Source organism: Schistocerca serialis, chromosome 6 (assembly GCF_023864345.2).
Source record: "Schistocerca serialis cubense isolate TAMUIC-IGC-003099 chromosome 6, iqSchSeri2.2, whole genome shotgun sequence".
Classification (NCBI taxonomy): domain Eukaryota; kingdom Metazoa; phylum Arthropoda; class Insecta; order Orthoptera; family Acrididae; genus Schistocerca; species Schistocerca serialis.
The window spans coordinates 309,218,766-309,244,968 of record NC_064643.1 but is presented as its reverse complement, the minus strand read 5'-3'; positions in this window follow the sequence as shown (position 1 = coordinate 309,244,968).

Sequence of the window (26,203 nt, the reverse complement as noted above, 5' to 3'; positions counted from 1 at the left end):
ACATCCACAACCCCACACGAGTGTGAGCTGTTCCTGCACCTATTACATCCAGGTCGCACCTAATACTATAATCCGAATTGTTAGCCAGGCTACTATAAGAACGTGGTCCTCGCCATCAAAATATTTGCACCCCAAGGATTTCTGCAATCTGGCTAAGCTTAGCACTAGGTTTCACAATGCTTGTGACCTGGTACTCGACTCCTAGCCTATCCTGTAGCAATTGGCCTTCACCTCTCCCATGACTGCTACCTAACAGCAGGACTCTTTTCTTTCTGTTTGAATTTACTCCCGACCTAGTATTACAATTGTTACTACGAGTCCGCTGCACCCTACTTTGCTCAAAAACTGTTTGAGGCTCTTCTACTTCAGGTAACAAATCAAACTTATTGCTCACTAGAATCCGAAAAGTGATTTCTGGGGTTTCCTCCTTCTGACTATGACTTGTTTCCTGTTCCCAGCTCACATTGTCTCTTTCACCCTTCAACCTGTCTAATTCGAAGTACACCAGGACTAGTTCAGCCTGAAGGACACATATCTTTTTTCCCTGTTCCACGATTTACTTGTCACGGCTACATAAAATGCAACTCCATTGGCGAGCCTCATCTGGCACTACAATCACAGCAGCGAAACGCCAGCCCAAAATCCTGACATTTCACTCCCATGATCGTTAATCTACCACAACATCCACATTTGTCACAGATGACGGCAGATTAAACAGTACAATTTGCACTACAGACAAACAACATAAATGTGAACAATACAAATTACACTCCAAACAATTCCACCACACCAATTAATAATTAGTAGAAAGTAACGTAGCTTCTGACGAGAGGAGCAGAGAATTTCTGGACGTCAGGCGAATGTAGCAGTAGGCGAATGTAAACAGCGCGAAGTTAGTTGCTGGTGTAGATTATAGTGGCGGAAACCACGAAATGAGTAAAAAACTGAAGAGGCTCGATATTTTATAACGACAAATTTGAACAGGCGCCATCACAGAATTATGTATAAATACCCTAATGGAAACGGAAACACCACTTAACGACTTTACTGCACAATATGGAAAATTAAGTGTACGGATGTATAGAAACACAGAAAATACGAACCGAATGCAAACTATACACGCACGATACTCTTCACAATAAACCTACACAGACACTATCCGGAAATTATTGAATATTCACATAACTTACTGCGGTCGATAACGAAAACAAACCCAAGCCAACGGCTTGCACCTTAGGACAGTTATATTTTCACGAAAACTACGCATGTTAAATCGAAACCTTCAATATATAGATCACAATAGATACTAATTTACTTATTTAAGCTACAATATTGCCTTAATAAATTGTTTTTCCACGAGAAAGCACCTATATTTACGAGCGCACTGAGTAAACATACACGCCTGCTCCAGGTTTTGATTGACTACAAAGATTGTCTCAGCTTAGTAATTGAAACAACGTTATTCTTAGTATAGCAACAATAATAATTAAGTAAGGACGAAATAGGAATTTCATATATACTGACGATAAAAAAAGCGCAACACAAGAATGATTAATGTAGAACAATGAAATTTGGGAAACTCATTTTCCCAGGAAAGCGATCAACATTGAAAGTTCACAGTTTAATGTAAACGCCAAATAAACCAACGTGAAAGTGAACTGATATCTAAGCAGAACCAGCTTCCATCAGAAAACACAACGGATCTCAACCTTGCCCTGCAATGACCTCTCATTTGATATCACCGAAGTCCCAAATACGGGTGGTTTGGAGTCAGTGGAATGCACTCTACAGGGCATTTGGCTGGGAGCTGTCCTTGAAGTAACCGATTTATAGCAGTTCAGGTCACGATGGTTTCAGCTGCTGATCAAATTGCTGCTGCAGTTACAGTACGATGCGCCAGAGCCATGCTCCGAACACAATCGTGTTACCTCTCCATAGTGCCACATGGCCAATCATGGACAGATCTTCTTGCGACCGTACATTCCCGTGACCACCGCCGCCAGCAATCGTGTTCAGTGGTTACATTCCAGCCGCGTCTTTCTCTAATATCGCTGCAAGCAACATTCAGCTTCTCGTAGCCATATTACATGACCTCCTTCAAGCTCAGTGACGTGTTGATAATGGTGTCTTTGTTCCTTTAAGAGCATTCTTGACTAACATCAACCTACCACGTCCAGTCTCAAACATAACTAAAGCTCATGACCGTTAGAGCGTGTATTGAAAATTAACCTGACGTATATCGTCATAGTGGTGCACTAGCGCCGGTCTCATGAAACTGGCGCGAAATTTTATTAGACATCGCCTTTTAGATGTAGAAACACGCCTACCAAGTTTCGTTTGTGTCGTACAACTCTTTCTTTGCTCAGCGATATAAATAACACTGGTAAAGAATTAGTGCACCTGAAAAGACGACGCAGATTTGGATCCAGTGACAGGATATGCCCCCCTAAAAGAGAGCGGTGTACTGATAACGGTTTCAACGTCTTCTACCAAATAGTGAAAAGCTAGCAGAACGCTTTCCGAAATATGGAATTCTCACACCTAGAAGGCTCAGTGTGGTGTGAAGAAAACAGGCAACAGTGCTTTAGAGACGCACTAGTGCTCCCTACATCCTTGTGATCGAGTTTGAAAAATGGCAAGTACTGAACTTTCGATTAACGGGATGGTCCTTCCAGAGAGTTGCCACACAAGTTGGACTTGTTGCATCAAGTATGCAACGTGGTTGGTGTCGGTGGTCACTTGAAAATTCTCACACCCTAGATGAGGTACTGGACTCCAACGCAAAACAGACGACCTCCAGCTCCGTCGTGTTGTAAGAGCAACACTGGCAGGTGATATTCATATTGGGTCTACAGCGACAACAGAAACGTCATCTTGACTTAATATTTCAGCTTTTTTAAGAAAATGAATCACCTACAGCCGTCCTTTCGATGTCATTTATTGTATAGCTACCAGTTTCGGTGCTTCATTGCACCAACTTGAGGCCTGTGTCCATAAACAGTAGTGAGAGCAATATCAACTTATCAATCATGTAACACAAAGACAGATTAAAAACGGAATGAGAAACAAGGCCTAGACCATAGAAGTGAATTTACCACAATCATCTGATGGAACGAACAGATAGATCCGTTGTCACACACTTAAAATATACCATAACCAATTTCCACTCAACACATTTTAAAAATATACTGTTTATTGACAACCTCATTAAATAAATATTCCATGATTTTTATTGACCATCATAAAATAAATTATCTGCACAAGCCTGAAATGACCTATGGAAAAATAAAATAACTGCGGAATATGATAAATGTACGAAAGGGCCTAAAACGGCAGAAACAAATAAAGTGAAGAAACATGAACTATGTTTCATAAACATAAAATGAATGTCCAAGACGTGTCAGGGGACCAAATATGCCCCCACCTATGATCATAACACATGTAAAAAATATGGAAAAACCCCACAAGAAACGCTTCATGGTAAACAACATTCATATGCAAATGGATCCATATATTATGTACTGCTAAGAAACCATTACACACAAGGACACTAAGTAACCTGTGAGGATTCAGTGTATCAAAAAGTATGATTCAACACTATCTACTCAAGCAGTATCAGTAAAGCTTTCTGACTAGCACACCACTCAAAAGGTAAGCAATGTATTAAACATAAGTGAACACAAGAAAAGTAAAATGAAATTTAAAATTACACATACTTACGAATAAATGTACTGAAACCTGTACACACCTTGGGCTTTCAACCACATTAAAACCTAAAGCCATTACATTCATGCAATCAAAATTTCTAAAGAAAAAAACATACTATCCATACATACTGTCTGAAAAACAAATCACATTTTTAAATGACCAGTGAACAGTCCATAAAACATGAAAGTCATTAAATTATAAGTAAATATAGCACGTCTATTAAATGTAAGACAGTAAACAGGTGACAGAAATCCATCAGTTGATAATACACTCAATACTACAACAATAACAGTGACAATGCCACAAGTCGTGTCCAGTGAAACTTAACTGAGGGTAATGCATATTCAAGTAAAGTTGCAGACAGTAACATAACCACTACATGAGTCACATACAACTACAATAATTCAATAATAAAGATAAGTAAACATTCAAAGATATCTATTTATAATTTTGGGGTTAACACACACAGTTCAAACGCCAAGTACCCAACCAGAGGTCAACAACAGCAACATTCAAGTCAGTTACCTTCCAATGTCACGTACCACTCAGAAAGAGCTCATATGCTATAGACACAAGCGAACACACAAAAATTAAATTGAATTTTAAAATTGCATATACTTATGAATAAATGTATAGTAACCTGTACAAACCATGGTCTTTCAACCACATCAAAAGGAAAAGCCATTACATCCATACACCAACATTCAAAAGAACCATACTGGGCATACACATCACCTAACACACAAATTGCATCATCATTTAATCAACTAGGACATTGTACAAGATGCCAATTATGAAATTGTAAGTAAATCAAATACTTATGTTTAATATAAGACTATGGATGTATAATAGCAATCTCTGAGTTGACCATACATTCACTATTAAAGCTAAAATATTGGCAATGCCACTAGTCATGTCCACCAGATCCTGAAAAAAAAAAGGTTCAAATGGCTCTAAGTACTATGGGACTTAACGTTTGAGGTTATCAGTCCCCGTGACTTTCAACTACTTAAACCTATCTAACCTGAGGACATCACATACATCCATTCCCAAGGCAGGATTCGAACCTGCGACCGTAGCAGCAGTGCGGTTCCAGACTGCAGCGCCTAGAACCGCACGGCCACAACGGCGGGCCCAAAATCTGAGTGAAGGTAAATGCACACCTATGTAAATGGTTTCATAACCACTAAATATGCCGCCTAGGACTAAAATAAGTGCATGTTAAAAAGAAGGAGACATTTCAAGCTGTCTAGTTATAGTTATAGGGTTACCATACACAGTTTAACCACCAAGCACCTAACTGGACTCCAATGACAGCAACGTTCATGTCAGCGTAGATCATTATTTGATACATCCTATAAAGTATTCTAGAAACTATTTATCACGTACAAAACAAAAGTATGACCACATAATCCTAACTGTGCACAGTAACATTTGTATCATGAAACAACCAACTGCCAATGACAGTAGGTAACAGGCACATACCTAGTCAACGTTATAACAATTATAAAAAGGCGGAAATGTGACTTGTAATAGGTAGTTGACGGAAGGAAGGGTGAAGAAAGGAGAAAAGGGAGAGTTATCGTAACCACACATTCATAAGTCAGATTGTAATAGACACCCATCAACCCACAAGTACAAATGACGTACCACTAGTATGAGACCAAGCGGAGACTCGAACAATTACAATGCTTTGTCAAGAAAGCATACGTCAATACAGAAAAGCCCTCCACACTCATATGAAAACTGCACACAAAAACAGCACGAACACTGAGGAACTCACCTTAGTAGATGCTGAAGGGCTTATCACGAGCCAAGTATATGTTGCATCAGTGGCAAACAATTGGTTTACGCAGACTATCATCAGAACGACATAAAAGCAGCAAATACCAGAAGGTGCATCTCAAATAATCACCATTAAATGAAGTTCCTATATCTGAGATGTCATCTCTCTAACCATAAACTGTCAACTAAGTGGTAAAACATTCAAAATAGAACATTGAAGGATATGTGTCAGTGAATACTCAAAGAAGTCTGTCGACATCAAAATTGACGGTGTAAGAGTACCTCACAGTTGATATCAGTAATCGAAAACAGAACCGTGTACAATGAATATCGTATGTGAAAAATTTAGGTAAGAGGATGAAATCCAATAAAGGGGTGAAGTCAAACAAATAATAGAAAGTAGTAAGTGGAAATTCGTAATGGTTGACATGAAAACCATGTGGGTCAATACATCGAGGTTACAGTCTGTCTGTACAATATTAAAGACTATATGAACTGCTTACAATGTCAAGGTAATTCTAACGTTCAGGGCAAATATTATGGTCTATGTGCATAAGAAATTTTTGGTAACAGTCAAAGAATAGTTTGTAATTCGTCTCAGTTTGTCTACTCAGCAAACAAATAAGAACTTTATGGGAATGGATATAAATGTTCAGATCTTCTATGATATCCATTGTACATCCTTTAACAATGAAGTGCTAAATTTTTAGATTCTCATCTACACCTAAGACAGAATGTTCTGTAGTCTTCAAGTGTTTTTTCAATGTCGAATGTTTAATATTATGCAGGGAAGAATGTACTCTTTATCTTTCTCCGAAAATTCTACCACTTTGGCCTACGTGCATGGATTCAGAATGAGCACAGTTTATTTAGTATATGCCTGATTTCTGTAATGGATCGAACTGTTCCAATGAATGTTTCAGCAACATTCATTGCATGTTATTTCTGAATCCTACTTTAACTTAACGAAAAAGAAGTGCCACATCACAGTGGGCCATTGTAGCTCATTATGGTAAGTTCTTTGTCTTTTTCTACAACGTGTGATTCGAAAGTTTTAAGAATGTATCCGCTACTGCTTACTGCTTTGGCGGACCGGTATACGGAGGGTGTGGAGTGAGTCATTGCCTTGTCCTTGAACGTCCCCTGACAGGAAACTGTATTTCCTTAATTCAGTTCGTTGTGACAGCTGGTTGAGTGCTAGTCTATAAGGGCGTGTTGCCGGATTCTGTATGAGTGAAAATGGACGTAAAACGGAGCAACGAGTTTGTGTGAAATTTTGTTTTAAAACTGGGAAATCAGCTTCTGAGACTTATGAACTATTAAAAACAGCTTTTGGGGATAATTGTATCAGCCAGTACAGTGATTTTGTTTGATTCAACAAATTTAAAGATGTCTGCGAAGCATTTGAAGATGAACCATGGCCCGGCCGTCCTTCCACCTCAAAAACGAATTAAGATGTTGTGAAAGTTCGCGACTTACTGCGCTCTGATCATAGACTTATAATTAGGGAGTTGGCTGATGAATTTTATTTAAGTTTCAATCCAGTTCAGTGAACTTTAACTGAAGATCTGAACATGTGTTGAGTGTCTTCAAAATTCATTCCAAAAGTGTTGTCAAGTGACCAGAGACAGTATGGACTTGAAGAGTGCCAAGAACTGTTTAATCGGACTAAACATGATCCAGATTTGTTAAATAGGGTCATTACAGGTGACGAATCGTGGGAACATGGTTATGATCCTGAAACTAAGGTGCAGTCTTCGCAGTGAAAGACATCAGGTTCGCCACGACCAAAAAAAAAAAAAAAAAAAACACAGCAAAGTCGGTGGAAGGTGAAGACAATGTTGGTGATTTTTTCGATTCTACCGGTATTGTGCTTCTTGAATTTACCCCTGGAGGACAGATAGTTAAGCAGGAATACTACAAATGTGTCCTTGTGCGTTTGCACGAAAAGGTGCAGGAGAAAAGGCCTGTGTTGTGGAAATACAGGAGTTGGGTGCTATACCATGACAATGCTCCAGTTCATTGTGCCTTCTCCATCGTTTACTTTTTGACCAAATTCTAAATTCCTCTGCTTCCACACTCACCATATTCACCTTATTTGGCCTGTGCGACCTGTTTCCTAAACTGAAATGTTCACTGAAAGGGAAGTGATCTGACTCGATTGAAGACATCTAGATAAATACGGAGAGTGTCCTTAATACATATCAGGAAAAAAAATTCCAGGAATGTTTCAAAAAGTGGAAACACCGTTGGAGTCGGTATGTTCAGTCAGAAGGGGACTATGTTGAAGGAGATGTATCACAGTATCATGGAAGAACGACCATTGTACAATTACAAGCCCATTATTCAAACTTTCCAATCACACCTCGTATATCGCTATAAAGGAATGTCGTGAAGTAAATCAGAACACTTCTTGGTGATCTTTTAATAAATTTGGTCAATTAATTCATACTTACGCCCTTTACTGAGCTCTATATTCTTTAAAACAAATTATTCTCGTGCCTTTTCCTTAGTTTCTAATGGAATGTTAATCAGTCTGATGACTGAACTGTTAAAGAAAGAAGTTTTATGTCTGTCACGATGAGCAGAATCACGTGATATAATCGCATCTGTAGCTGTTGGTTGCCTACAGATATCAAATTCGTGACTTCCATTACCATTCATCAACGTAATATCGCACAAATTAATTTAATGATTCTTTGACTGTTTTTGAAATTTCTTATATGCATAGTCAGTAAATTTTGACTTGAATGTTAGAATTGCCTTGACACTGTAATCAGTATATATTCTCATTAATATTGTGCATTGTCACATTGTAACCTCGATGTATTAACCCACATGGTTTTCATGTGAACCATTACAAATTTCCACTAATTTCTATTACTGGTCATTAAAATTGCTACACCATGAAGATGACGCGGCAGACGCGAAATTTAACAGACAGGAAGAAGATGCTGTCATATGCAAATGATAACCTTTTCAGAGAATTCACACAAGGTTGGCGCCGGTGGCGACACCTACAACGTGCTGACATGAGGAACGTTTCCAACCGATTTCTCATACACAAACAGCAGTTGACCGGCGTTGCCTGGTGAACCGTTGTTGTGATGCCTCGTGTAAGGAGGAGAAATGCGTACCATCATGTTTCCTACTTTATTAAAGGTCAAATTGTAGCCTATCGCGATAGCGGTTTATCGTATTGCGACATTGCTGCTCGCGTTGGTCGACATCCAATGACTGTTAGCAGAATATGGAATCGGAGGGTTCAGGAGGGTAACATGGAACGCCGTGCAAGATCACAACAGCCTCGTATCACTAGCAGTCGAGATGACAAGCATCTTATCCGCATGGCTCTAACGTCTCGATCCCTGAGTCAACAGATGGGGACGTTTGCAAGGCAATAACCATCTGCACGAACAGTTCGAAGACGTTTGCAGAACCATGGACTATCAGCTCGGAGACCATGGCTGCTTAACGCTGCATCACAGACAGGAGCACCTGCAATTGTGTACTCAACGACGAACCTGGGTGCACGAATGGCAAAACGTCATTTTATCGGATGAATCCAGGTTCTGTTTACAGCATCATGATGGTCGCATCCGTGTTTGGAGACATCGCGGTGAACGTACATTGGAACCGTGTATTCGTCATCGCTGTATTGGCACATCACCGGGCATGATGGTATGAGGTGCCATTGGTTGCACCTCTCGGTCACCCCTTGTGCGCATTGACGGCACTTTGAACAGTGGACGCTACATTTCAGATGTGTTACGACCCGTGGCTCTACCCTTCATTCGATCTCTGCGAAAACCTACATTTCAGCAGGACAATGCACGACCGCATGTCGCAGGTCCTGCACAGGCCTTTCTGGATACAGAAAATGTTCGACTGCTGCCCTGGCCAGCACATTCTCCAGATCTCTCACCAATTGAAAACGCCTGATCAATTGTGGCCAAGCAACTGCCTCGTCACACTACGCCAGTCACTATTCGTGATTAAACGTGCTATTGTGTTGAAGCTGCATGGGCAGCTGTACCTGTACACGCCATCCAATCTCTGTTCGACTCAATGCCCAGGCGTATCAAGGCCGTTGTCTCGGCCAGAGGTGGTTGTTCTGGGTACTTATGTCTCAGGACCTATGCACCCAAATTGCGTGAAAATGTAATCATTGTTCAGTTACAGTATAATATATTTGTGTAATGAATGCCCATTCATCGTCTGCATTTTTCCTTGGTGTAGATATTTTAATGGCCAGTAGTGTATTTGGTTGACTACACGCCGTTATTGGGATTCATCATCTTATCTAAATGTGTCATTTAAGATATTCTTCGTACACTGTTTTGTTTTCGATTACTGACATCCACTGTGAGGTACTCCTACACTGCCAATTTTGATGTCGACCGACGTCTTCGAGTATACACTGACACATATCCTTGGATGTTATATTTTGAATTTTTTAACCACTTAGTTGACGGTTTATGATGGGAGAAACGACATCTCAGATACAGGTACTTCAGGCATTCATTTAATTGTGGTTATTTGAGTTGTACCTTCTGGTATTTGCTGCTTTTATGTCGTTCTGATGGCAGTCTGCGTAAACCGATTGTCGGCTAGTAATGCATCGTATACATGGCTCGTGATTAACCCTTCAGCATCAAGTAAGGTTTGTTCCTCAGTATTCTCGATGTTTTTGTGCGCATCTTTCATATGAGTGGGGAGGGCTTTTCTGTTTTGGTGTAAGCTTTCGTGATGCAGCTTCGTAATTTTTCGTGCCTCTGCTTGTTCTCATCAGAGTTGTACGTCATTTGTATTTGTGGTTTTTTTGGTGTGTGTTACAATCTGTCTTGTGACTGTGCAGTTAGTTGCAATAACTCTCCCTTTTCTCCCGTTTTCAGCCCTCCTTCCGCCCACTATCTATTACAAGTCACATCTCCACCTTTCTATAACTGTTATAACATTGGCTAGGTATGTGCCTGTTACCCACTGTCATTGGTAGTTGGATGTTTCATAATACAATTGTTACTGTACATACACTCCTGGAAATGGAAAAAAGAACACATTGACACCGGTGTGTCAGACCCACCATACTTGCTCTGGACACTGCGAGAGGGCTGTACAAGCAGTGATCACACGCACGGCACAGCGGACACACCAGGAACCGCGGTGTTGGCCGTCGAATGGCGCTAGCTGCGCAGCATTTGTGCACCGCCGCCGTCAGTGTCAGCCAGTTTGCCGTGGCATACGGAGCTCCATCGCAGTCTTTAACACTGGTAGCATGCCGCGACAGCGTGGACGTGAACCGTATGTGCAGTTGACGGACTTTGAGCGAGGGCGTATAGTGGGCATGCGGGAGGCCGGGTGGACGTACCGCCGAATTGCTCAACACGTGGGGCGTGAGGTCTCCACAGTACATCGATGTTGTCGCCAGTGGTCGGCGGAAGGTGCACGTGCCCGTCGACCTGGGACCGGACCGCAGTGACGCACGGCTGCACGCCAAGACCGTAGGATCCTACGCAGTGCCGTAGGGGACCGCACCGCCACTTCCCAGCAAATTAGGGACACTGTTGCTCCTGGGGTATCGGCGAGGACCATTCGCAACCGGCTCCATGAAGCTGGGCTATGGTCCCGCACACCGTTAGGCCGTCTTCCGCTCACGCCCCAACATCGTGCAGCCCGCCTCCAGTGGTGTCGCGACAGGCTTGAATGGAGGGACGAATGGAGACGTGTCATCTTCAGCGATGAGAGTCGCTTCTGCCTTCGTGCCAATGATGGTCTTATGCGTGTTTGGCGCCGTGCAGGTGAGCGCCACAATCAGGACTGCATACGACCGAGGCACACAGGGCCAACACCCGGCATCATGGTGTGGGCAACGATCTCCTACACTGGCCGTACATCACTGGTGTTCGTCGAGGGGACACTGAATAGTGCACGGTACATCCAAACCGTCATCGAACCCATCGTTCTACCATTCCTAGACCGGCAAGGGAACTTGCTGTTCCAACAGGACAATGCACGTCCGCATGTATCCCGTGCCACCCAACGTGCTCTAGAAGGTGTAAGTCAACTACCCTGGCCAGCAAGATCTCCGGATCTGTCCCCCATTGAGCATGTTTGGGACTGGATGAAGCGTCGTCTCACGCGGTCTGCACGTCCAGCACGAACGCTGGTCCAACTGAGGCGCCAGGTGGAAATGGCATGGCAAGCCGTTCCACAGGACTACATCCAGCATCTCTACGATCGTCTCCATGGGAGAATAGCAGCCTGCATTGCTGCGAAAGGTGGATATACACTGTACTAGTGCCGACATTGTGCATGCTCTGTTGCCTGTGTCTATGTGCCTGTGGTTCTGTCAGTGTGATCATGTGATGTATCTGACCCCAGGAATGTGTCAATAAAGTTTCCCCTTCCTGGGACAATGAATTCACGGTGTTCTTATTTCAATTTCCCGGAGTGTAGTTAGGGGTATGTGGTCATACTCTGGTTTTGTACGTGAAATATATTTTCTAGCATAGGTTATAGGATTTATCGAATAATGACCTATGCTGATATGAACGTTGCTGTCATTGGCGTCCAGTTAGGTGCTTGGTGGTTAAACTGTGTATGGTAGCCCTATAATTATAATTACACTCCTGGAAATTGAAATAAGAACACCGTGAATTCATTGTCCCAGGAAGGGGAAACTTTATTGACACATTCCTGGGGTCAGATACATCACATGATCACACTGACAGAACCACAGGCACATAGACACAGGCAACAGAGCATGCACAATGTCGGCACTAGTACAGTGTATATCCACCTTTCGCAGCAATGCAGGCTGCTATTCTCCCATGGAGACGATCGTAGAGATGCTGGATGTAGTCCTGTGGAACGGCTTGCCATGCCATTTCCACCTGGCGCCTCAGTTGGACCAGCGTTCGTGCTGGACGTGCAGACCGCGTGAGACGACGCTTCATCCAGTCCCAAACATGCTCAATGGGGGACAGATCCGGAGATCTTGCTGGCCAGGGTAGTTGACTTACGCCTTCTAGAGCACGTTGGGTGGCACGGGATACATGCGGACGTGCATTGTCCTGTTGGAACAGCAAGTTCCCTTGCCGGTCTAGGAATGGTAGAACGATGGGTTTGATGATGGTTTGGATGTACCGTTCACTATTCAGTGTCCCCTCGACGATCACCAGTGGTGTACGGACAGTGTAGGAGATCGCTCCCCACACCATGATGCCGGGTGTTGGCCCTGTGTGCCTCGGTCGTATGCAGTCCTGATTGTGGCGCTCACCTGCACGGCGCCAAACACGCATACGACCATCATTGGCACCAAGGCAGAAGCGACTCTCATCGCTGAAGACGACACGTCTCCATTCGTCCCTCCATTCAAGCCTGTCGCGACACCACTGGAGGCGGGCTGCACGATGTTGGGGCGTGAGCGGTAGACGGCCTAACGGTGTGCGGGACCGTAGCCCAGCTTCATGGAGACGGTTGCGAATGGTCCTCGCCGATACCCCAGGAGCAACAGTGTCCCTAATTTGCTGGGAAGTGGCGGTGCGGTCCCCTACGGCACTGCGTAGGATCCTACGATCTTGGCGTGCATCCGTGCGTCGCTGCGGTCCGGTCCCAGGTCGACGGGCACGTGCACCTTCCGCCGACCACTGGCGACAACATCGATGTACTGTGGAGACCTCACGCCCCACGTGTTGAGCAATTCGGCGGTACGTCCACCCGGCCTCCCGCATGCCCACTATATGCCCTCGCTCAAAGTCCGTCAACTGCACATACGGTTCACGTCCACGCTGTCGCGGCATGCTACCAGTGTTAAAGACTGCGATGGAGCTCCGTATGCCACGGCAAACTGGCTGACACTGACGGCGGCGGTGCACAAATGCTGCGCAGCTAGCGCCATTCGACGGCCAACACCGCGGTTCCTGGTGTGTCCGCTGTGCCGTGCATGTGATCATTGCTTGTACAGCCCTCTCGCAGTGTCCGGAGCAAGTATGGTGGGTCTGACACACCGGTGTCAATGTGTTCTTTTTTCCATTTCCAGGAGTGTAGATAACTTTAAATGTCTCCTTCTCTCTAACATGCACATACTATAGTCCTAGGTGATACATGTGGTGGTTATGCAACCGTACTCCAGTTTACATGCGTATGCACTTACCGTCACTCAGGATCTGGTGGACACGACTAGAGGCATTGCCAACGTTTTTGTTGTAATAGTGAATGTATAGTCAACTCATAGATTGCTGTTATACCGCTATATCCATATTCTTACATTAAACAGAAGTATTGGCTTTAGTTACGATTTAATAATTGGCATCTAGTGTAAACTACTAATTGGTGAACTGATAACGTGGTTTGTGTGATAAGCGATTTGTATGGCCAGTATGGTTCTTACGAAATTTGGTGTAATGGCTTTTTCCTTTGATGTGGTGGAAAGACCAGGGTGTGTACCGGTTACAGTACATTTATTCATAAGTATACGTAATTTTAGATTTCAATTTTTTTTTGTGTACTCACTTGTGTCTAACACACAGGAGCACTATTTGAGTGGTCTGAAAGTCAGGAACTTGAACGTCACTGTCGTTGGCCTCTAGTTAGGTGCTTGTCGTTTGAACTGTGTATGTTAACCCTAGAATTACAGCTAGATATCTTTGATGATTGACTATTACGGAAGTATTTTAGTCATATCTGAGTCATGTAGTGGCTATGTTCCCATATGCAGTTATACTTGGATTTGAATTACCCTCAGTTAAGTTCCGCTAGACACGACTTGTGGCATTGTCATTGTTTTTCTTGTAACAGCGCTTGAATTGTCAACTTATAGATTTGTATCACGTCTTCATAGTCTTATATTTAAGAGATATATTACATTCACTTATAATTGAATTACTGGTATGTTGTGTGTCCTCCTTACTGGTCAAGTTAATAATGTGGCTTGTCTTTGAGACCACATGTATGGCGACTATATTTTTTTCTTTGGAAATTTTGATTGCATGTATCTAATGGCTTCAGGTTTTAATGTTGTACTGGTTACAGTACATTTATTTATAAGTAATTGTAATTTTAAATTTCATTTTACTTTCTTTGTGATCTTCTGTGTGTAATGCTATGAGTACCTTTTGAGTGGTTTGCTAGTCAGAATGCTTTCCTTATACTGCATGAATAGATAATGTTGAGCCATCCTTTTTGGTGCCCTGCATGTCACAGGCTATTTAGTGTCCTCGTGTGTTACTGTTTCATGGCAGTACATGATAAATGCATGCATTTGCACATCAATGTTGTTCACCATGAAGAGTTTCTTGTGGGGCGTTGCATATTTCTTACGTATACTACAATCATAGGTGGTGTCCTATATTTGGTCCTCTCACATGTCTTGGACGTTCATTTTATGGACATGACACATAGATGATGTTTCTTCCCTTTACTCTTTTCTGCTAAAGTAATCTCTTTAGAACAATTATCATTTCCTATGGTTATTTTTTCGTTTCGTAGGTGATTTCAGGGTATCGCACGTAATTTGTTGTCCGACTGGCCAATGGAAGTCATGGAATATTTATGTAATGCACTTATTAATAAGTAGTATATTCGTAGAATGTATTAAGTGAAAATTCGTTATGGTATATTTTAGATATGTAACAACGGATCTATCTGCTCGTTCTATCAAACAGTTACTGTAAATTCACTTGTAGAGTCATGTCCTTGATTCTCATTTTTTTTTTTTTGCTCTGTCTTTGTACTGCATGGTAGGTAAGTTGATGTTGATGTCATTACCGTTTATGCATACAGGACTGGTGGTGTTGCACTGAGTGTCAAAGCTGGTAGCTATACAATAAGTGACATCATAAGGTCGGCTGTATGTGTTTCGTTTTCTTACACAGTGAACGGGTGTAGTCCACCAGACATCCAGTCAAAAGAATGGGATACAAAAAATTAATATTTCGGCGGTCTACCTGACCGCCATCTTCAGGTGAGTAAGCCGTCACACTAACTAGTCGGAATTGCAATTGCACCGCAGCGGAGGCTCCTACGAACAAAGCCTGTCTGTGCACCGCCTTGTGCGCGGACGTAAGCGCCCTCCAGCGCAAAGCACAACAGCGGACCGATGGTAAAAGATTGTGGAAACCAAAAATCTATATCAAACACTGATGACACTTCGAATGGTATCAGAGTATGTTACCGCTGTCTCTCTGCCGTAGTATTCATATTTCATTTAATTTTATTTGCTTACTACCTTTTGTGTATTTGAAAACAGTTTGAGAAAAACCGTGGACAATTTGTTCAATAACCAGCTTTAATATTACTCTTTGTGGTTCCACACATTTCAACAATACTCCGGAATAAGTAACACGAGGTTTTTGTGAGCAACTTCTTTCGTAAATTGTTTGCAATCTCGTAGTGTCGTACCAGCGAATCGAGATCTGCCACCTGTTTTACCTACAGCTGAGTTTACTTGATCATTCCATTACATTACCCCACAAGCTGTTCCACCCCAACGATGGCCTCATTGTTTTCAGTTGTGACTCTTGATAAAAGTAATGACTGTATAATACTTGTCACCGAACTGTCAATCTTTGCACCACTTTGAAGTCTCATGATGACCTGACTGGATATATGTGCATCTTCCAACTACTTGATATGGTTTTTCGTTCCATGGGATCTACAGTTTATCATAGGTAACCAAAGGACTACCTAAGTCACAAATACTGTACAAAATCTAACCGGAATTGCATCAGATGCTATTGCCACTAGCAGTCGTTGAATTTGTACAGTAAGAAGAGTACGTGAGTAAACAAATCTTGTGGGTATAGAACCCATAAATATCATCCAGAACTTAGTTACAGAATTATAATATTTCTGAAATCTACGTCCCCTCAAGATAATTAACTAGCCCAGGGTAGAATCATGTGTTTAAATTGAAAATTGAACCATCATTTCTGCGCAACACTACCGAATTTGACCCCTCTGTGTATGCTGATGTCATTTGTATAATGATAACGACACACAAAAAAAAATTGGTTCCAATGGCTCTGAGCACTATGGGACTTAACTTCTGAGGTCATCAGTCCCCCAGAACTTAGAACTACTTAAACCTAACTAACCTAAGGACATCACACACATTCATGCCCGAGGCAGGATTCGAACCTGCGACCGCAGCGGTCGTGCGGTTCCAGACTGTAGCGCCTTGAACCGCTCGGCCACCCCGGCCGGCTAACGACACACATTTAAATGTAACTGAGACATGTACAAGCAATAGTTGGGCTAATGGTTGTACATGCCTTAATTAGATGGGAATGTGTCGTTATGATTACGTTCAGTCTACGTGACTACTTATAACGCACCGGCGATACCTGCAACGTCAGTTGAAACATAGATGTGCATGGCAACAGAAATGACAGATAACCTTACGATCGACGCTGACTTTCTTTCTGTCCTTAATTTGTAGCACCTCACGTAGTAAACTCAGAAATTTCTCGAACAAATGTCGTCTGTCGATATTTAACTGTAAAAAACGTTTTATATAGCCCATCTTTTATCCAACTCATGCGATACCATCTTCCATTTATTCTGTTTCCTATTAAACGTTCCCTCCCCACATGTATTATACGAAATACCCTCAACAGCCTGTTTTAATTTCCTTACCTTTGTCTTACAGATGAGCTCCAATTCTCGACTGATCTATATACTGACAAGTTCACTATTCCTGAGTGTGCCATTACACTGCAGCTTCCACGTGCTAACAAAAAAGGGAATTTTTTACACTGCCTGTGTTTGAAGTATTTTCTCAACTTTCACTCTATCTGCCCATCTCCTTTAGAGTATTTTAATACTTCCTAACAGTGTAACTCGATTTATTGAAGAAGTTTTGTTTGACTATGTCAGACGTAAGCTTTTTTCGGCTTCCTTTCTTCGGCCATATTGTGTAATCTTGCTATTCACATAGCACAACACTTTTATATCATCTAGTACCGTGTCTACCCTAATTTTGATGTTCAAGTACTATACTAAATTAATTTTAACTTAACTTTGTTTATTGTTAAACGTAGTTATAAGTCCATCTCATTTAATGGAAGTCCTTTGTCTCCCATACTGCCACAAGGTTTACGTATTATTTGAGTTTCGTCATTGTCACTGCTCTCCTTGCACTTTTACTGAGAAGAAGGCATGCGAGAGAAGGAAACTGAGAAGCTGCAGTACTACTCGTTTAGCGTGCAAAGGTCCCAGGCAGGAGGCCTACAAAAATGGATACGTTCTTTGGTTAGAGCCGATCGCCGCATCCTCTTTTCAGAGTCAGTTCATCACTGTATGGTATAAGCAGCACAAATCTCAGGAGAAACCAGGCATCAAGGTATCAAAGGTCTCGAAACACTGTTCACACCTACCGCAACTATCCTACTTCATATGATAATCAGCCTCTGAGTCACCTTCAGTTCTGGTAAAGTACCGGTTTGTGTATCGGTACACGAGATGAGGAATACTCTCGTTTTATAGGTTTATATGCGGTGAAAGCGGGATGGCAATGCTTTCTTGACTAAAGTCGTTCATCTGCATATATACGGTCATGTGGTTACTGTTAGCTGGGAACCCATAAAACTGAGTGACATATCGAGTAGCCGCCGGTGGTCTGCTGCATCAGTCAGCCTCAGAACAGTTCATCTGCAGCAGAAGTCCCTGTTCACGATTAACGGGTAAATGGCTAGCACAGAAGAAATGTCCTCTTGCAACTGGGATTCCTTGTGACGTGGATGTAATCGGTGTAGACGTGAAAGCTAGAGATTGATTAGTTACACATTCCGTAAAGTTGTACATCAGCTAAAATATAGTTGTGGTACAAATTGGAATCAAAACTCCTCACATCTAATTCACCTTATTGTCGTCATGAAACGACTGGACAGGAACCCGTGTTCGTAAATGTACATTTTTGGTTAAAATCGTTCGCTTAGAGTTTGCTTCTCTGCAGGGCCAAGAGAATAAAAAGTAATAGTAGCTTACCCACTTGTAACTAGGGTAACATTGATTTTAAGGAACTAACTAGAATGGTAACGGTGTTCAGTGCAAATGGCTGTGCAGTAATGGAGCGACATGGAGTTTATAGGTGTCAGAAGAGATATATTGAAAATTATCAACAATTCTTGGCAGCAACTATGGTAATTGCAATTATGGTAAATCTCCCATTCAATAGGCTCAGAAAGTTTGAAAATAATATTTCACAAGTTTTCCGTTAAGCGTTTAAACGGCTCGCCAACGAAATGTGGCACTTCGTTAGGCATTATTTAGTCCCTGAGGTGTACATCACCAAACTATTTTGTAACGGAGTTTTAGAAACAACCTGTACGTGGTGTAAATGATTGTTTCGATGGTGTGTCACTGTGGAGTCAGTGAAACAATTGACACTTCTTATTTCTAACAGCCTCGCGTAATGTAAAAGTCAGACAGTAAAAATCTTCAAGCGAAAATCTGATACGCATCAGAGATGTTGATCATTACTCGGAAAGGTACACTAGAAAATATCAAGAAAGTAGACAGAAGACTCATAAAAAAAAATCCTATTGCCCAGTAAGACTAAAAAAGACTGCAGCTTGCAGAATAGACAAGAGACTGAGCAGATATCAAATACAATATATGACCTAAAAAAAGTCGACTGAAATATGGTACCAAGAAAATTTCGGAAATCTGACGAAATGAACAGATGTTGGGATATATACAAAACTTAAAGAACCTAACGATGATCACAAGAAGTAAAGAAATTGAACACAGGAACATGTTAATCGGACGAAAGGAAGAAGATACATAGTGAAAGGATGAAAGAAACATGGCATTTCAGAAAAACTCACATTAAGTGCACGCTTTTCGTAGTAATCTAGCGGTCTATAAGTATGTATCAAACACGATGTTGTAGGCCCTACAGCAGTGTAGTAGCATCATATCATCATCATCATCATCATCATCATTTAAGACTGATTATGCCTTTCAGCGTTCAGTCTGGAGCATAGTCCCCCTTATAAAATTCCTCCACGATCCCCTATTCAGTGCTAACATTGGTGCCTCTTCTGATGTTAAACCTATTACTTCAAAATCATTCTTAACCGAAACCAGGTACCTTCTCCTTGGTCTACGCCGACTCCTCCTACCCTCTACTGCTGAACCCATGAGTCTCTTGGGTAACCTTGCTTTACCCATGCGTGTAACATGACCCCACCATCTAAGCCTGTTCGCCTTGACTGCTACATCTATAGAGTTCATTCCCAGTTTTTCTTTGATTTCCTCATTGTGGATACCCTCCTGCCATTGTTCCCATCTACTAGTACCTGCAATCATCCTAGCTACTTTCATATCCGTAACCTCAACCTTATTGATAAGGTAACCTGAATCCACCCAGCTTTCGCTCCCATACAACAAAGTTGGTCAAAAGATTGAACGCACAGTCTTGCTACTGACTTCCTTCTTGCACAAGAGAGTAAATCGTAGCTAAGCGCTCACTGCATTAGCTTTGCTACACCTCGCTTCCAGTTCTTTCACTATGTTGCATCCTGTGAGCATACATCATACAGAATGATTATTAGTAACGTTTAAACACCTTCGAAGGAATTTAGACGACTCTGAGACAAATAAATAAATGTAAGGAAAAATAGCGTCGTAAATGTTGGAAATTACTTCAAAACCGGATGACAAATATTGGATATGTGGCGTCAAAACTCTTTCACCACAAGTTACCTCCCTGGGCGGCAGTAGTTGAGCCAAGTGTTCATGTCGGTGTCGACCCAGGTCTACGTGTACGTCTTAGGTGCGGAGAGTTCACAGTTCGAGTTTTGGGTCTGGCGGGCTGTATGTTTTTCATTGCATGAGACGTTATACGTTTACAAAATGTTTTATTTTTTCCAGTCTCGCGCTCTCCGCTGTTTTATTGCAAAGTTTAGTACAATAGAAACCGAACGTGTTGAATCACAAGTGAATCAGTATAAGTTTCCCAAGTACGTCGTTAACAGTAAATGGCCTCGTTTTGTATACTAAATAATGTCTGTAAACAATATACGAGGAACCAAAAGGAAAGAAAGACAAAATAAGAACAGCTCTTACTTGATTACACTGAGGGCAATAATACTGTAACGTCTACGTTTACAACAGAACACAGGTACAAAAAACATGCTTCGCATCGATCAATCCTCCCTTCACCCCAAGCCCAATCGGTGCAAGAGCAGCAAGACATGCATCTGGTGACGTTATAAATTCAACATTTCTCAACCATTTTTTGGATATTTCCCGGTATTTTCGTCCCATGTGTCTTATATTATATTACTTGTCTAAGTGTCATCTAAGTCGCTTTCTGGGTGTTCAGACGTTAATAAGAACTGCCCTGTACCTATAGAGTTGCTTTGTACTGTCAATAAGTCCGTTTGTGTGTTGTGTAGTAAATAATGGAGTAATTCGTAATCCATCACGATAACCACCAACCACTCAGAGGCACATTTTTATCAAATATTTAAACGTGTGAGATGTATGAGTCTCAACGTTAGTGTCATAGTTCGTATTACAAAATACAAAGTGTATGTGTTGCTCTAACGTCCATCCCATTGTGACACATGTGGATGCTGATATTTGAAAGAAAATATTAAACTATTGGTAAATTACGCTATCATTATTACAATATTACGAAACAGTGATAACAGTAACGCTATTTTAAAAGTAATTTAGTTTCACAGCTGAAAGTAAGTTGAACCCTTTCTCTTTTACCCCTAAGAAAATTTCATTTTGACTTTCAGGGGTCGTTACCGGCAAGTTTAGATCCGCTCGTATAAATGATGATTCAAACACAGTTACAAAAAGTGGACTTCGATAGGAGTCATACTCTGAAGCAGGAAATTGTCGAGCAACCTAACAGAATGTTGTTGTTGTTGTGGTCTTTAGTCCTGAAACTGGTTTGATGCAGCTCCCCATGCTACCCTAACCTGTGCAAGCTTCTTCATCTCCCAGTACTTACTGCAACCCACATCCTTCTGAATCTGCTTAGTGTATTCATCTCTTGGTCTCCCTCTACGATTTTTACCCTCCACACTGCTCTCCAATGCAAAATTTGTGATCCCTTGATGCCTCAGAACATGTCCTACCAACCGGTCCCTTCTCTTGTCACGTTGTTGCCACAAACTCCTCTTCTCCCCAGTTCTATTCAATACTACATCATTTGTTATGTGATCTACCCATCTAATCTTCAGCATCCTTCTATAATACCACATTTCGAAATCTTCTATTCTCTTCATGTCCAAACTATTTATCGTCCACGTTTCACTTCCATACATGGCTCCACTCCATACAAATTATTTCAGAAACGACTTCCTAACTGTTAAATGTATACTCGATGTTAACAAATTTCTCTTCTTCAGAAACGCTTTCCTTCCCATTGCCAGTCTACATTTTATATCCTCTCTACTTCGACCATCATCAGTTATTTTGCTCCACAAATAGCAAAACTCCTTTACCACTTTAAGTGTCTCATTTCCTAATCTAATTTCCTCAGCGTCACCCGACTTAATTCGAATACATTCCATTATCCTCGATTTGCTTTTGTTGATGTTCATCTTATATCCTCCTTTCATGACACTGTCCATTCCGTTCAACTGCTCTTCCAAGTCCTTTGCTGTCTCTGATAGAATTACAATGTCATCGGCGAACCTCAAAGTTTTCATTTCTTCTCCATGGATTTTAACAACTACTACGAATTTTTCTTTTGTTTCCTTTACTGCTTGCTCAATATGCAGATTGAATAACATCGGGGAGAGGCTACAACCCTGTCTCACTCCCTTCCCAACCACTGCTTCCCTTTCATGCCCCTTGACTCTTATAACTGCCATCTGGATTCTGCACAAATTGTAAATAGCATTTCGCTCCCTGTATTTTACCCCTGCCTCATTCAGAATTTGAAAGAGAGTATTCCAGTCAACATTGTCAAAAGCTTTCTCGAAGTCTACGAAAGCTAGAAACGTAGGTTTGCAGTTTCTTCAGTTTTAATCTACAGTTCATAACCAATAGATTGTGGTCAGAGTCCACATCTTCCCCTGGAAATGTCTTACAATTTAAAACCTGGTTCCTAAGTTTCTGTCTTACCATCATATAATCTATCTCATACCTTTTAGTATCTCCAGGATTCTTTCATGTATACAACCTTCTTTTATGATTCTTGAATGAAGTGTTAGCTATGATTAAGTTATGCTCTGTGCAAAACTCTACCAAGCGGCTTCCTCTTTCATTTCTTAGCCCCAATCCGTATTCACCTACTATGTTTCCTTCTCTTCCTTTTCCTACTCTCGAATTCCAGTCACCCGCGACTATTAAATTTTCGTCTCCCTTCACTATCTGAATAATTTCTTTTATCTCATCATAGACTTTATCAATTTCTTCATCACCTTCAGAGCAAGTTGGCATATAAACTTGTACTACTGTAGTAGGCACGGGCTTTGTGTCTACCTTGGCCACAATAATGCGTTCACTATGCAGTTTGTAGTAGCTTACCCGCATTCCTATTTTTTTATTCATTATTAAACCTACTCCTGCATTACCCGTATTTGATTTTGTATTTATAACCCTGTATTCACCTGACCAAAAGTCTTGTTCCTCCTGCCACCGAACTTCACTAATTCCCACAATATCTAACTTTAACCTATTCTCACTTTCTGTGTGGTGTCTGTTTGTTCTATATCGTGTCTCCCTACCACTTTCGCCCAACGATGCTCTGAGCGTGTTTTTAGGGAATTGGCTAGTTTGAACCTGGGACCTGTTGCTCGTAAGGAGATGTCAGACCACACATGACGTGTAGAGTTCAGAAGAGTTCAGTGAGACTGGCGATGATATAACCAAATACTTAATTATATCAGTGTCAGCTCCACTGCACTCCCTGTAAAAGAATCTTAATACTAACTAAATTTAGTGGAAGGGGTTCACGGCTTTCCTAATTTTAGTTAGCTGGTAAAATAACGTCGAAGAAGCAGTTACGTTTACCATTGGAAATTTTATTCTACTCACAAAACATTGTTTATAAATTGCACTATTGATAAAAAGAAATGTTTTAATACAGGATGTTAAAAACCAACTGCGTTCAACAAAAATGTGAACGAATATTACCTGAATGGGTTTCCAAGTTCTACAATGGATCGAACGATGTCCTAAGCCATATCACATCTATAATCTAGGTTTAATTTAAGTTTCAGAAAAGAGAAAACTATCAAAATGGTCTACAATAACCCTCAATGATCTTTAATTACTTATCAAACTTGTCATAAATTATAGTGGCTGATGTGGCTTCTCAGTAACTATATAACAGAAAAATCATTGCGTTTCAGATTTCTACTTCAAGTGGCAAATGTGAACACCATGAGCTTTAATTGACGAGCGACACTAGTATTACGCAAAAAGGGGGTGTAACAGATGAGACTTCTGCAGTTCTGAGTGAAGCTTTATGCGCTGTTATGCGGTATCGCGTGCGTTCATTACCTTGTCGGTGTTCATCAGGGGGCGGCGGACAGGACAGCTCTGCTCACCTCGCCGTCTCGGAAGCAAATCTCTCCTAACTTCTCCTTACTACAATTTACCGAAGTTGGTTTAAAAAAACTATCTGGCTGTGTTTTCATCTGAACAATCAGGGTCTCAATGTTAACCTTAAGCTCTGCCTGCAAGAATTCTGTCTATCCAATGAGAAACATTATACTTTTCGCGGTGGGGCAATGTTTTTAAATTTTGCAACGTAGCAGAGATGCGAAACAGTTTCAAGCTAAAACTTGCAGCTGGAGTGGTCCTTTTAGTGTTATCGTAAGATCTATACTGTTCTTCCGGAGGTCTCTATCTTTTAACATGGGCTGGGGGTGATCCTGACGTAACAGAGGAGCAATAAAGTCTCACGCTAAAACTTGCAGCTGGAGGGTGGTCCTTTTTGTGTTATCGTAAGCTCTTCTGGAGGGCTATAGCTTTTAACATGGGCTGGGGGGTGGTCCTAGCGGTTAGCTGGCGACGTGGGTGCACGTTCCTTATCGTAGGGCCTTCCAGCTTAACACGGATGTGCTCTCGGCTTCTGTTCTCCTTTCTCCCCTCGGAACTGCGTCTGTCTCATGGTGGGAAGGTATGACATGCATTTAGGCATTTTTATGTTAGTCTGTGGTATTCCATTTGCTCACTCGTTACTCGTATTACTTTGGTTAATTTAATGTCACGATTGATTCGGAGCTATGTGACATACTACTGGATTTGCTTATCATGTCATGGTTTCCATGGAAGGTGTTGGATTTGCCTGACACCTTACATATTACCATCCTTCGAACTTAGTTTTTGTACTGAAGTTGTGAAATGATTGAATCGTTGTCTAAGCCAGTCAAAAATGATTCCATTATCTAAATTTTGTTGCCTACTTTTCAGCCACGTTATTCTGTTCTATGCTAGTTTGTACTACTAATTTATATTTTTATGTTCTTCCACATTATTATCAAAAATATGTTTATATTGACAAGGGAAGAATATTTTTATTCTATTACAATTACTATTTTTTAATGGTTTTCTTTCTTTATTTAATTGTGAAGTTTGCTTTTTAAGAAGTTTGTTATCGAAAGTGAGGAGTCTTTCACATCGATTTTCTTAGAAACATTCTTTTTATAAATGTAGTAATTAAGTAAAATCTATTCCTAACACATTTTCTAAATATCATGTGCAAGTAAAATGTTTTTGTTTCTAGACACTCATTTCCACATTGTTACACTAACAAATAAGAATTATTTCCAAGAATTGCTTTGACAAAGAAATATACATACACAAGTATTGAAATATTATCCTAATAAATGGTACAAATGTTAAAAAAAGGGAAAACATCCAAAAAGATAATTTTTTATTCTTTGTTTTTATAAGGAGAAAATAAGTAAATTATAGTTATTCTTTTATTTTTGTGAGGAGAAAATAAGTGGTATATAGTTTTAGTGTTTATTATGCCTTACTTTTGTTCTTTATATACTGTCCATTTCAGAACTAATGACTTATTTTTATCGATAGTCTATTTTTTACTTAAGTCCATAGTTAATGACTGTTATTTTGTTGTGTATTAGCTGTCTGGTGTGCTTAACTTATTTATTTTTTCACACATTTCTTTTGTACAATTCCTACATCACATAATTTGATTTCACACATTCACACAATCTTATGAATGTTGAAGCATGAGGTTGGTGAATGTTTTTTGCACAAAGGTGATGGACTTGAGTGAGATGAATGTGGGCAAGTATTTGATGTACAACTTCATTCGTCGTTCCTTGTTGGCTTTGCAAGTGTGTGTTACTGTTGTGGAGGTCCCATAATGGAATGGAGCTGTGAGTGCAGAATCTCATGGTTTACTGGCTTTGTATGCGTGAAAGTCATCGTTATGTGTCGCTGAAAGCAGTCGTTTTTCGTTGTAATACTTCTCAGACGACTAGTTTACAATAGGATAGGTATTTGGGAAGGTATGTCGTCTATTCTTCACCCATCTTCTTTCTTGATCTCAATCTTGCGAATCTTCAACTTCTATTCTACCTGCTTTTTCTTTGCTTCTTATTTGATTCTTGGTTCTTCTATGGGCAGGATATGGAAATAATTATTGATAACTAGTCGCTTTGAAGTTCTCCTCTTAGTAACAGTTTGGTAAATTGTTTGGACGTGTCATTTTTACTTTGTGAAAGTTTTCTTCAGTTTCGTGCCTCAGCGTGCTGTTTAA